Raw genomic sequence first — 11,685 nt, forward strand, 5'->3', positions numbered from 1 at the left:
CACAGTGTTTCCCACAGATCTGAAATATACTTGGGCGGGTGGTGGCAGCGGGCGGGGGGGGGGGGGGGGGGGGGGGGGGGGGGTGCGCAAAAAAAAAAAAAAAGTTTTCATTTTGTATAATCATTTTGTATAATCATTTTGTATAATCATTTTGCGTAAAGATGGCACTCAAGGGCACACTAGTGGTGGTGTTCCTGGCGGGATTTGAACTCACAGCCTTCCGATCTTCAGCCCACCTCACTATCCATTAGATCAATCACTACCCTCTCAAATGGAAATATGTGTTTACATAAATGGTGACCACACTGTTTGAGACCCACTGAGAACTTAAACTAAGTTAACTATCTAAACACTCAGAGTCCTTTACCTCACCTGAGCTTAGGTTATCCCGAGCTTGAATGACACACAGAGACCAATCAAGGGCTTTGATTTATGATCTCTATGACAGTGGCCATGTTGGCAGGCCACATCATGTAGACAGCCAGTCACCCTGTGTGAGGCAGGCCACTTAACGAGGCGAGATCAGAGCAAGGGAGCGAGGGATCATTGTCCACAAGTTAATCGATCGCAGATGGCATCGTGGACACGGACGAATACAAAAAAAAAAAATACAAAAAAAACGTATTAAAAAAAAAAAAAAAAAAAAAGGGTCGCGAAATATACTTGGGCGGCCGTTAATATACCTGGGCGGCCCGCCCAAGTATAGTCTATGTGTGGGAAACCCTGCTTCATAGTACTTGTGGGAGTAGTTTCACTACTAGCCTACTGAGTCCAACAGGATCAATCAACTCAATTTAGACCCTCCAGAAAAACGCGGGCAAAAATCCTTGATTATGCGATTAAACATGCGGGGTTTTTATGTGATTGTATGCGGTGAAATTGCGGAGAGTTGCGAAATATACGGAAAGTTGCGAAATATGCTAAATATGCGGAAAGAATACTTTTTTTAAATATTGGGCTGTCTTATTTATTCTCTCTCACACACAACCTGCCACTAACGTTAAACCAATTTACTATTCAATTAAACACATTCAATGTTTATTTATTGTTAAAGCAATTGGGCTATTTTAATCTCTTTCTCACACACACACACACACACTTCTCCGCCTCATTCTGTTTGCATTTACTTGTTCGTTATCTGACCAGCTTCAAACTTGTAGGCTACTCACCCCGTTTCTTGTAGCCCTCGAAAGGGTTTAGGAGGTCGATGCCTCGGTGAACGTGAGTTGTTTGGCTTTCTTGTCCGCAGCAGCAGAAAGCTTTTTCGAATGTTTGAATGAATCAAAGTGGGTCGTCACCGTCGATTTTCTCTTATGCTCCAACACACAGAACTGCACGGGGTGCAGAATAGTTTCCCCCCACTTTCGTGCAAGACATCGGGGTACTGCTTTGCCCGGTCTTTAGCAGAAATGTTCGTCGGTAAATGAGATGGATTAGAGCTGTTCATCTTGGTGTTTTCTCTCTCGTGTGAGCTCCCACACGTTCACTCTACGGTGTTGTTTACCTTCTGTGATGCGCGAACTGATGACGTCGCATCATCACTACTTCACGTCAAGAGGAGTTAACTTGTTTTCCCCCTCAACCTTGTGTGAAAAAATGCGGGGATTATGCGCCCTTTTAATAAATATGGTCCCTTTTAAAAATCTGCGCCATTTTGCTGATTATGCGGTAAATTATGCGATCGCATAATCGCGTTTTTCTGGAGGGTCTAACTAATGGCAGAAAAAATAATAACAAACTGGAGAGACGGCTGAGTAGCCGCAGTGCAGAATCGCTGAAGCCTATAGTTAAAATCTCCTAACAATGTTGTCCATTTTAGACACAGGTCTATTATATTTACAGCCCTTAATAACATTCATTTTCTGGGCTCAATAGGTGTCTTGGCTGTTTTCGTTGTGAAAACAAATGGACACGGATTGACCGTCCTCATCTGCGCTCTTATTTTGTAAGGTAACTTCCGATAGCAGAATATGAAAAAACTGTCCCGAGCTTCAAGCTACCGTCTACGTCTGTTTCCGGTGACTTTATTTAGGGCTAAAAAGCCCAAGATTATAGAATCAAACGAATCAATAAAAACAAGGATAATTGTGTGTTATTGTTGAGTAATTAACAGTGTGTTATTTAGAAAAGAATAACAAATTATAAGGAAAAAAAGATTAAAAAAAATACAGATGTCATTATTCTGAGGCTCTGAGCCCTATTTCTTTTCCTCACAGACGGAAAAAAAGTCCGACATCATACGATTTAAAATAAAAACAATAATCGTGGCTTGGTATTGAGTAAGAACATGTTTTTATGAACCACACAGCTTCCGGTCTACCAAGACCCGACGGACAAAACGTGGCATATCATATGCACGCAAAACTCTGCATCAGATCCCAATGGGAATTGTTAGCGTATCATATGCACGCAAAATAGAACTTCTGCGTATTGCACGCATTTCCAATGTGTAATGTCATGTTATTTGTACGCAGACTGAAGAGTGGGTTGGATTATAGGGTTAGGCATTGACCTCAAATATTAAAGGTTAGAATACAGTAGGTCGTCGGCTAGATGGTAACCCTTGATTTCAAAATGTGCATGAGATAATTAGGGGACAGGCAGCATAGGTTAGCATAGATTGTCAAAACAACGATTTAGGGTTAGGGTTAAATTACGTTCGCACTTTGAGGGTTACCATCTAGCAAAGTCCTTGATCATGATGCTAAAAATCAAGCACAAGCTGTCAAGGAAAATTAACTAAAGGCTCCTACATGCTGGAGAAATGTTCTGACTTGACTTTAGTTTTTTGTGATCTTGGTATTTGCAGCAATATAACACAAATGTACGACTTCAGTGTTGACAGTCATAACAGGTGTGTGTGTGTGTGTGGATATGATCATCTAAGCTTTGTTTCTGAATGTTTCTGTTTCTGAACGTAGGTAGAGTCAAGGCCGGAATTGACTACAACAGTAATGTTTATTTTTCCGTAAAGATATCCACTTTTTGTTGCTTTCAATGTTGTGTTCATTTACACTATTAGGTGTTTCTACTTCTCTCTGTGTAAACTGTACACATCAAACTGAGCCTAACCACACCACTGTTGGGATATTGCAGACAAAATCACATATGTGCACAAGTATACACACATGAGTTAGATTCAGTATCAGCCTCAACTCCAACAATATGTTCAGCTGAGCAGGCAAACATGTTTAAAAGCACATGTGAGTGTAGGCGCACACACACATACACACACATGCACAGAGCCAGACAGCAGAGGAATTAGCCCTCTCCGCCAAAATGGAGTCGCAGTAAAAACAGCTTCTCCCGCCGACAGGAAGCAGGCCACAGTTTTTGTGTGTGAGCATGTGGCTGTGGGGTGTGCCAGAGGATATAGGCCACGTCTGAGTTGGGGGAAGGGTCGGGGGCAAGGGGGTAAACAGTAAAACAGGAGGTGAGGGAACATCAAAAGTGAGTGATTCACTTTGATTCAAGAGACACCGGGTTTAGGGATTAGCCACAGGAATGTAAACAGCAACATCCTCCTGATCATAATGCTCAGAGGATGAGACTGAAGTAGACAATAACCTAGCAACACACACTTTATTTTGCATCTGTGGAAAAAGCTGAACAGCCCATGAGTAGAGCTGAACTGAGCATGAAGATGGGGCATTTGATGGGGTTGAAATGTGTTTTTAAGATCTACAATGTACAGCAAGACAGCATTATGTTGAATGGTTTGGTTGTGTAATGTTTCAAAAAAAGACAATGTTGTTGTTTTATTTTACAAAACATTTACATTTAGAGATGTCTACATTTTCTGAATTGTGTAAAGAATGTGTTTGATTATTTGTGTCAGGTCACACAGGGTAGGAATGCAATACTGTCCTTATTTTTAGGACTAGCAACAGCATGCTGGGGTCGCACTTTGGCTGCTCTATAGATTCCCCGAAAATTGACCAATTATAACATTTCAAACACTGTGTCTCTAGGGTGACCAATCAGACTAGAGGTTTGACCTTATTGGAAGACAAAGCCAGATAAACGGAAATGGAAGGAGAGTTAAAAATACGAGGAAAGCTAAGGTAAATACCAACAATTTAATTCAGTATATCCGTTGCAAAGCATCTCTCTGGTATTTCAGTTCAATCTGACCTGCAGCAACATTCTTTGGAACAGCAATTACACACACACAGACACACACACACAGACACACACACACAGACACACGCACACACAGTTGGGACTGATTCCATCTGCAGCTGCTGTCTTGTCTCAGTAGAGGGAAGCGAGAGAAGGAGGGAGGAGACAGAGAGGAAGAAGGGATCCCCAGCGACAAAAACAAGAGTGTAAACGCACACACAAACACACACTCTGATGTAGGGCTGCACGATTTGGGGAAATAATCTAATTGCGATCTTTCTGACAGATATTGCGATTTGCGATATTTGTTTTTAAGCGACCCAACGGAAGTTTATTGTAAAATGCGGCCATATCTCCGGCTAGGAAGGTCGTATTAACGTGCTCCCGTCTCTAGCACCCCCGCAGCCCGAGCTACGTGAAAGAACTAAACGTACATGAAACTTCCTTCTATCATGGGCCGCTTCTGATTGGTTAACAATGGCTGGTACATGTGGAGCACAGCACTTCTGATTGGTTGGTGTGGATGACTGACACACAATAAAAAATGAAAAAATTGCATCATTTCAAATCGTGATTTCAATTTCAAATCGATTAATCGTTCAGCCCTACTCTGATGTACACATTCATATACTGTACACAACAAAAACCCACAATGATATAGCCCGCCAAGGAACTCACATAAATTAGAGACTGACAGACACAGTTTAGATGATTACAGTTAATTTAAACTATAGAACAAACACATGAAAGCATGGTGATGACTGAGCAGTTAACTATGTATACATGCCCTTTTATATATGTGTGTGTGTGTGTGTGTGTGTGTGTGTGTGTGTGTGTGTGTGTGTGTGTGTGTGTGTGTGTGTGTGTATTTATATATTTACTTCTTCAACTGTTCAAACTGTAAATGATTACAATTACTTTGATTTATTGTCATCTTTCTCTTTCAGGGGACAAATATGTAAATAAAGTTAAATGGTATGGGTGGAGGATGAACCACACCTTTGTCCATAACTCACATATTATGATACTACAATATAATAATAATAATAATCTTTTAAAAATGAAGAATGTATCTAATTTTGGGGCGTAATAACGTACCAAACATATACCACTTAAAAATTGTCCATAGTAGTTATAGACTCTCTGTTTGTTTCTTTTTTTGCCGCCATTCAACACACACACACGCACACACACCAGACACACACACACACACACACACACATATTTCCCTAAATGTGGAGCGCAATATTCCCCAGGGTCCATGTGAACGTTGCAGCCTTGCAAAGGCAGCACTCAGGGCTGATAGTAGAGTGTGAAAGCACTGATACTCACCTCTGACACCAGGCAACAGCTGCACACACACACACACACACACACAAATACACACGGAGAACATGCATGCGTATACATTAGCCCTGCCAGTCTGGAATGCATAACACAGATATGTCAAGCCTTATCTATCACAATAGACGTACACACACACAGAGGGGCACTTTCCTCAGCTGGTGTGCGTCAATCAGCTGAACAAGCTACTAACAGTCCTCATCATACAAATGAAAGGTAATCGTATCGTCAAAATACACCAATAAACATATCTGGATTGGGATAACAGACTAATAACTATTCTTGTCAGTTGAAGTTAATGTTTTTAGACCTACTGTATACAAAGTGGGTTTATATAATGGTTTTCTACGATAAAGGCGAGACACCACAACTGAAGCATTTTTGGGTCCACAACAGCAGCATTACACCACGTGAAAGTCACTTTACACTAAGCATGTTCTCTTGTGTTATGGCAGGATATTAATGCCATGCCAGAAAAACACATCAGCATCCTGTTAAAACATGAAAAGTTAAAGTGTTATAACAAGATTTATACGTTACAAGAAACATTCCATCTTAATTGAAACAGTCTCACATTACAGCCGTATAGGCTTTGAGGTTTCACGTTAATATATGATTGAATTAGTCATTATTGTTATATAATATATTGTTAAACCTTAGAAGTTTGTTGTTATATTATGACAAGTTTGTATGCCGTAATAACGTTATAAAGTAATACTGATGCTTTTTTTATTTGATATTGATATTGATATACTTTATTAATCCCCGTGGGGAAATTGTTTCTCTGCATTTGACCCATCCTAGTGTTAGGAGCAGTGTGCTGCAAGTTGAACAGCGCCCGGAGAGCAGTGTAGGGAACGGTGCCTTGCTCAGGGACACCTCGGTAGCACTTGGTCTTGCTGGGACTTGAACTTGTGACCTTCCAGTTGCCAAGCCAAGTCCCTATCGACTTCGCCACCACCGCCCCACTGCATTCTGGCATGGCAGCCATAGGCTTCCTTAGATCTTGATGTCACAACTGTTCTTCATGGTTGACTTTGAGAACCTCTGTCACATCGCTAAGTAGATCCAAATACAACAAAGAAAGATAACAATACTATAGTTGTTGTTTGTAATCACGTTCGTAGTCTGACAGATCCACTCTAACAAACAGACTGCCATTCCTCTTCTCCACTCAGCCTTATAATAGGAGGCTGGGGGACTCAGTGCAAGAGTGCAAGTGTGTGAGAATGCAGTGTGTGTGCTGACTGATTCCCTTGCCTGGTGGAAAATGCTGACTTTTAATGTTCTTCCTTTACTCTTTTCATAAAACACAAAGCCACAGATTTAACTGGGCCTCTGAATCTCACTCCCCCGTCTCTCTCACTGTCCCACTCTCTCTTTCTCTGTATGTCTCTCTTTCTGTCTAAAGTCATGGAAAAACTGATTGAGGAAGAGGAAAAGACAAAAAGGGCTTCCAGTGGAGCCCTCCGGTCCCTTGTGAGGTCGTTCAGTTGAGACTTAATATGCAATATTTCCTACTCAAACCCCTCAGTCTGGAATACTTTGTGGGATTCACTATATTGGTATCATAGGGCTTGAATTGTGTGTTTTAAAAAACCCTATAATATATTCATTTCAACAGTAAAACTAATGCAACGTGTTTAATTGACACCATTCTTTGCATTTTTTCCCTAAGGCCAAAACCGTTGGAATAAAATGGAATTTAGAAGGCGTGTGGCTCAGTGGGTTAGTGCGTTGGTGTTTGGATCAGGGGAGCATAGGTTCAAACCCCACTGCAGTCAGCATGACGTTGTGTCCCTGGGTAAGACACTTCACCCCAAATTCCTCCTGTGGGGATTGCCCACAGTATTAAGCATGTAAGTCGCTTTGGATAAAAGTGTCTAACAAGTCATATGAAATGTAAAAAAAAAAGAAGATCAATCCAAATAGACCATTTTATTTGATTGAATAAAACACTCATACTTTTTTTTATAGCTCTCCAATTTTCTGCACATGGGACTCAAAACCGCATTAGTAGCTGTGGGGACAACAATAAAAGTGACACCTTGCAGTAATTGCTGAGAAAAAGTGTAAAGTGTGAGTCATTTTAAGATGAGTTCACACTGAGCCCGCAACAACATTCACCATCCACTAATGATGGCTCTGGAGAAAGGCTCGCAAATGCACATTTAGTTAAGAATTAATATCCAAGGTCAATGAGAAACCCTCATGTTTATTTTGATTTCTAGTTTCCCTCAGGAATGGCCTTACAGTTACTAAATTGCATTAATGTGTTGTAAATAGGACAGCCTCATGTGTGCGTGTGAGTTTGTGTGTGTACACAACAAGAAAAGCCAAGCTTATTTTTAGAGAAAACACAAAAAGGCACATCTTCCCTGGAGTGAAGCCAGAGACTAAACAAAGCTTTGGTCAGGAAGAGCTCATAAAAACTTGAAGAATCCCACAGGCAGAGAGACCTAGACACAGCTTGGTTTTAAGATGTATGAAGAGTCATGAACCCAGAAGTGCAAGCACAGAATTACAAACATAACCAGAAAGCACTGTGTGACAGCTGTTATCTTTTACAGAATGGATTTACAAGACCCCTTCTAAGACCAACTGGCTGTATTCACAGCCTTGTGAAGCATAAAGCAAGCGGGATGAAAGACGTTGAGACAACTTTACTATTTGCACATCTTTAAGACGAGCAAGCCAAATATTTGACAATTTGGCTTAAGGGTGTCAAGAGAGGATAAGCTATGGTGGCTGTGTCCCATTCAGGGGCTGGAACAACTACAGTGCACATTTCTGGGCCAAATGTTGTACAAACACAGCTGTCCTTTTTCTTTTGTCTCCTTCAAATTCAGCCGAAAAAGCAGCCATTCTTTACTACATTTGGAGTATATCTCAAAGGCTGTGTTGGTGTTTGTAACGCTAGCCCATCCCACCCATTTTGAATGTCATCAGCCAATTGAATGGTCATTTTCCGTTGTAATTGTTTACTTTCTAATGCTTCAAAATGGGCAAACTGCTCCGACCTTACATTGTCCAACATGTTAATAACGGCCTTCTGAAACTACTGGTTGTAGCCCCTAACTACCAAATAGATGTTGATAGCTGATATTAACTGCTAGTTTTAGACTTTGATGTCATTAGCATAAGTTGTTCGTAGGGATAAATAATAAGAATATCATTCTCTAAACAATTAAAATGCCAAACGTTAGCACGTAAAGTTGAGATGGAGGTGAAAGCTAAACATTCAGTTTGTCATTCTGAAGCCTAACCCTAATCCAAAAAGGGCAGTTGAGGGAATACCAAATGGGGCAACAACCTAACCAAGTAAGCTGACCATTATATGGATGCCTTTTCAGACATTAACATCCTAATGCAACACTCTCACTCTAGTCCTTACTATCCACAATCAAAATAGGACAAGATTGGACCGTATTGCACATTCTAAATAGAAATTCCACAAGTGGAAAACGGATTACAAGTTCACACAAATGATGCATTCACGGCCCAAATTAACAACAACACTGCTGTTTCAAATTAATTTTGCACAACAGTCGTGTGTGTGTGTGCGTGTGTGCGTGCGTGCGTGCGTGCGTGCGTGCGTGCGTGCGTGCGTGCGTGCGTGCGTGCGTGCGTGCGTGCGTGCGTGCGTGCGTGTGTGTGTGTCTGTGCCAAGACTCCTTCAGGAATCAGGAACCTAAATTGACAAAAATAAAGCCATGCACACAACTGTTTCCCTGCTGGGTTTAAAGGCTTCCCTATGACGCAGGAATTCTTTCATGTTGGGCACTAACATGATTTGTTAGGTGTGTGTGGGTGCGTTTTCACACACATTCCTAAAGTGACAGCGCTGAGTAATGGCTATCACATGGCCGAGAGAAGTTAGGAACACTTTGATAGAGAGGTTAAAAAAGAGATCTCCATCCTCATCTGTTTATCACCGCCCCGATTCTCTTCCTTTTTTTTCTTTGCTACTCTCCATCAGCACTGACTTCACAATTGTTCCCTGATAGTTTTCATCTGTCAGCACCTTTTAAAACCTCACACCCCATGACTAATCCTCCTCCTATCAAATATCACACGCCTCTCTACCCCTGCTGCATTGAGCGTGACTTAAAAATACTTTCAAATTAACACTGACACTCAAAGCACAAAGGGTTCCCGCGCTGTCCAAATACTTAGAAATAAACAGATACAAAAAGGACTTCTGCTTGAGGAGAATTTGGCAACTGCACGGATCAGACTGTTTCAAACCATTAAGGCTGTGCAGGAAAAACGTGACTCTGTTGGAAAGAAGCTTCCACGATACACGTTGTCAATTTGAACTGCCATTTATTTAGCTGCTCGTTTGTAGTTGTTAAACGATACTTTACATAATTGTAGGTTTTATGACTTTGGGGTTCATTTTACCAAATGAAAAGCTGGAAGAGAAGAGAGGAGGTCTGTTGGTTTTATTAAGAGTGGCTTAGTCATTCTTACATTTCATTAAAATGCTTGTGCTGATGTAGCTGTTATATAACATAAGAGGTATTTGGGGTATATTTCCAATTTGAATGAAGTTTTCCTTGTGTCACAAGAACGTGAGTGAAAATCAGGTTTCATTATCTAACATCTATTTGTTTTTTCATCTAGCTCTGCCATTTCCAATGCCTTGAGTGCAACAGATAGGCAAGTTCACAGAGGGATGTAAAATATTTTTCTAATAGGTTGCTGCCTATTTGTAACCTTCCCATTGCATATGACATAATGGTTTTCCTCAAGATTGCTTTCGCTCTCATTCAAACATTGCCTGATTAGGATGAGTCTCCATTTCTGCAGCCCAGTCTGACAAATCTCCCTTAACCATGCATGGGAAAACCTGCACCAATGTGTTGTTTTCAACCACAAGAGGGCGCCCTCCATGAAGGGAGAATGCAACAGTTATCACCTGCCTCATCAAAAGCAAGATGCACATCAGTCATTAAGGAAAAACAGCATCATAGTGCAAATATACTTACACGGGACATAAACAGATAATCTGATTACGTTCAAAACACACATCCTAATTAAATATAATACATGTTTAATTAAAAACATACACAAATACTATTAGATATATTAGTTTCATTGGGATATCATTTGAATGTATAGTGTTGCAATATGGAGGGGCAAACAGAAACAAAGTAGTCTTCCACGAATTCATTGAAGAGTTTGACGTGTATTAAAAAGCAGATATAATTAAAAAGATATACAAATTCACATATTTATTGGGTCCATTGTGAACAAATTGCAGTTTAGATTCCCTCACAATGCACTAAACATTCATTCACAGCACAGACGCATTTAAACACACACACACACACACACACACACACACACACACACACACACGCACACACTGATGACTGACAACGCCCCTTTCATTTCCAATTTCTGAAACTTGGAGCCACTCAGCAGAAGTTATGATGTGTGTAAAAATACACGACAGCAAAGGCTTCTTAAAACTCCTCAAATATATTCAAACTAAAATAAACTCTCCATTTTAGTATTAGTAATGGTTTTGTTTATGTTGCTGACTTATATAATATAATATTAGGCTAAATACTCACCAGTAAGAGACCTGGTAAAGGTATTAGTGTTATTGGTATATTTCAAAGCCACATTGGATTTGAATATGCTACGAATCTCATAGAGTTCCGAGCTGCATTCAAACAATATGTAAACTGGAAATAATAAGTTTAGACTGCTTACCGAGTTTGAACAGAGGAAGAAGAAACACTCCAGATGCGTCTGTGAAAAGGGATATTAAACTGAATGTGTTTTGCGGGAAAACAGCGTCCAAACGTGACAAAACGGCAGCTGGAGATCTCGCTGGTAGTCCCAAAAAAAGTTTGAAACGCACGTTCTCTGGATCGGCTATCGTGAGCGCGCGAGGGAGGGCTCGAGGGGCCGGGAGCTGGGTGTGGTTTGGGACTTTAATATGCTAGCGTGTGTGTGTGTGTGTGTGTGTGTGTGTGTGTGTGTGTGTGTGTGTGTGTGTGTGTGTGTGTGTGTGTGTGTGTGTGTGTGTGTGTGTGTGTTGTGTGTGTGTGTGTGTGTGTGTATGTGTGTGTGTGTGTGTGTGCGTGCGTGCGTGTGTGTGACACATGAACGAGTGGTGACCATAGAGGTGGTGACAAGAGTTTAGTGTTTATTTAGTGTTATAGGCGGGAAAAGTTATATTTAAAAAAAAATGATGGCAGTCAG

General features: G+C 40.8%; 1 protein-coding gene across 1 annotated transcript in view; it reads right to left on the reverse strand.

Annotated features, from left to right (window-relative positions):
* Positions 1–11,376, reverse strand: part of emp2 (epithelial membrane protein 2) — a 41,454-nt gene extending 30,078 nt beyond the window's left edge. The window contains exon 1 of the mRNA XM_034202157.1: positions 11,191–11,376. The gene's annotated coding sequence lies outside the window, so the exon portion shown is untranslated. The remainder of the gene's footprint in view (positions 1–11,190) is intronic.
* Positions 11,377–11,685: the final 309 nt, after the last annotated feature.

Source organism: Gymnodraco acuticeps, unplaced genomic scaffold (assembly GCF_902827175.1).
Source record: "Gymnodraco acuticeps unplaced genomic scaffold, fGymAcu1.1, whole genome shotgun sequence".
In the NCBI taxonomy this organism is placed as follows: Eukaryota; Metazoa; Chordata; class Actinopteri; order Perciformes; family Bathydraconidae; genus Gymnodraco; species Gymnodraco acuticeps.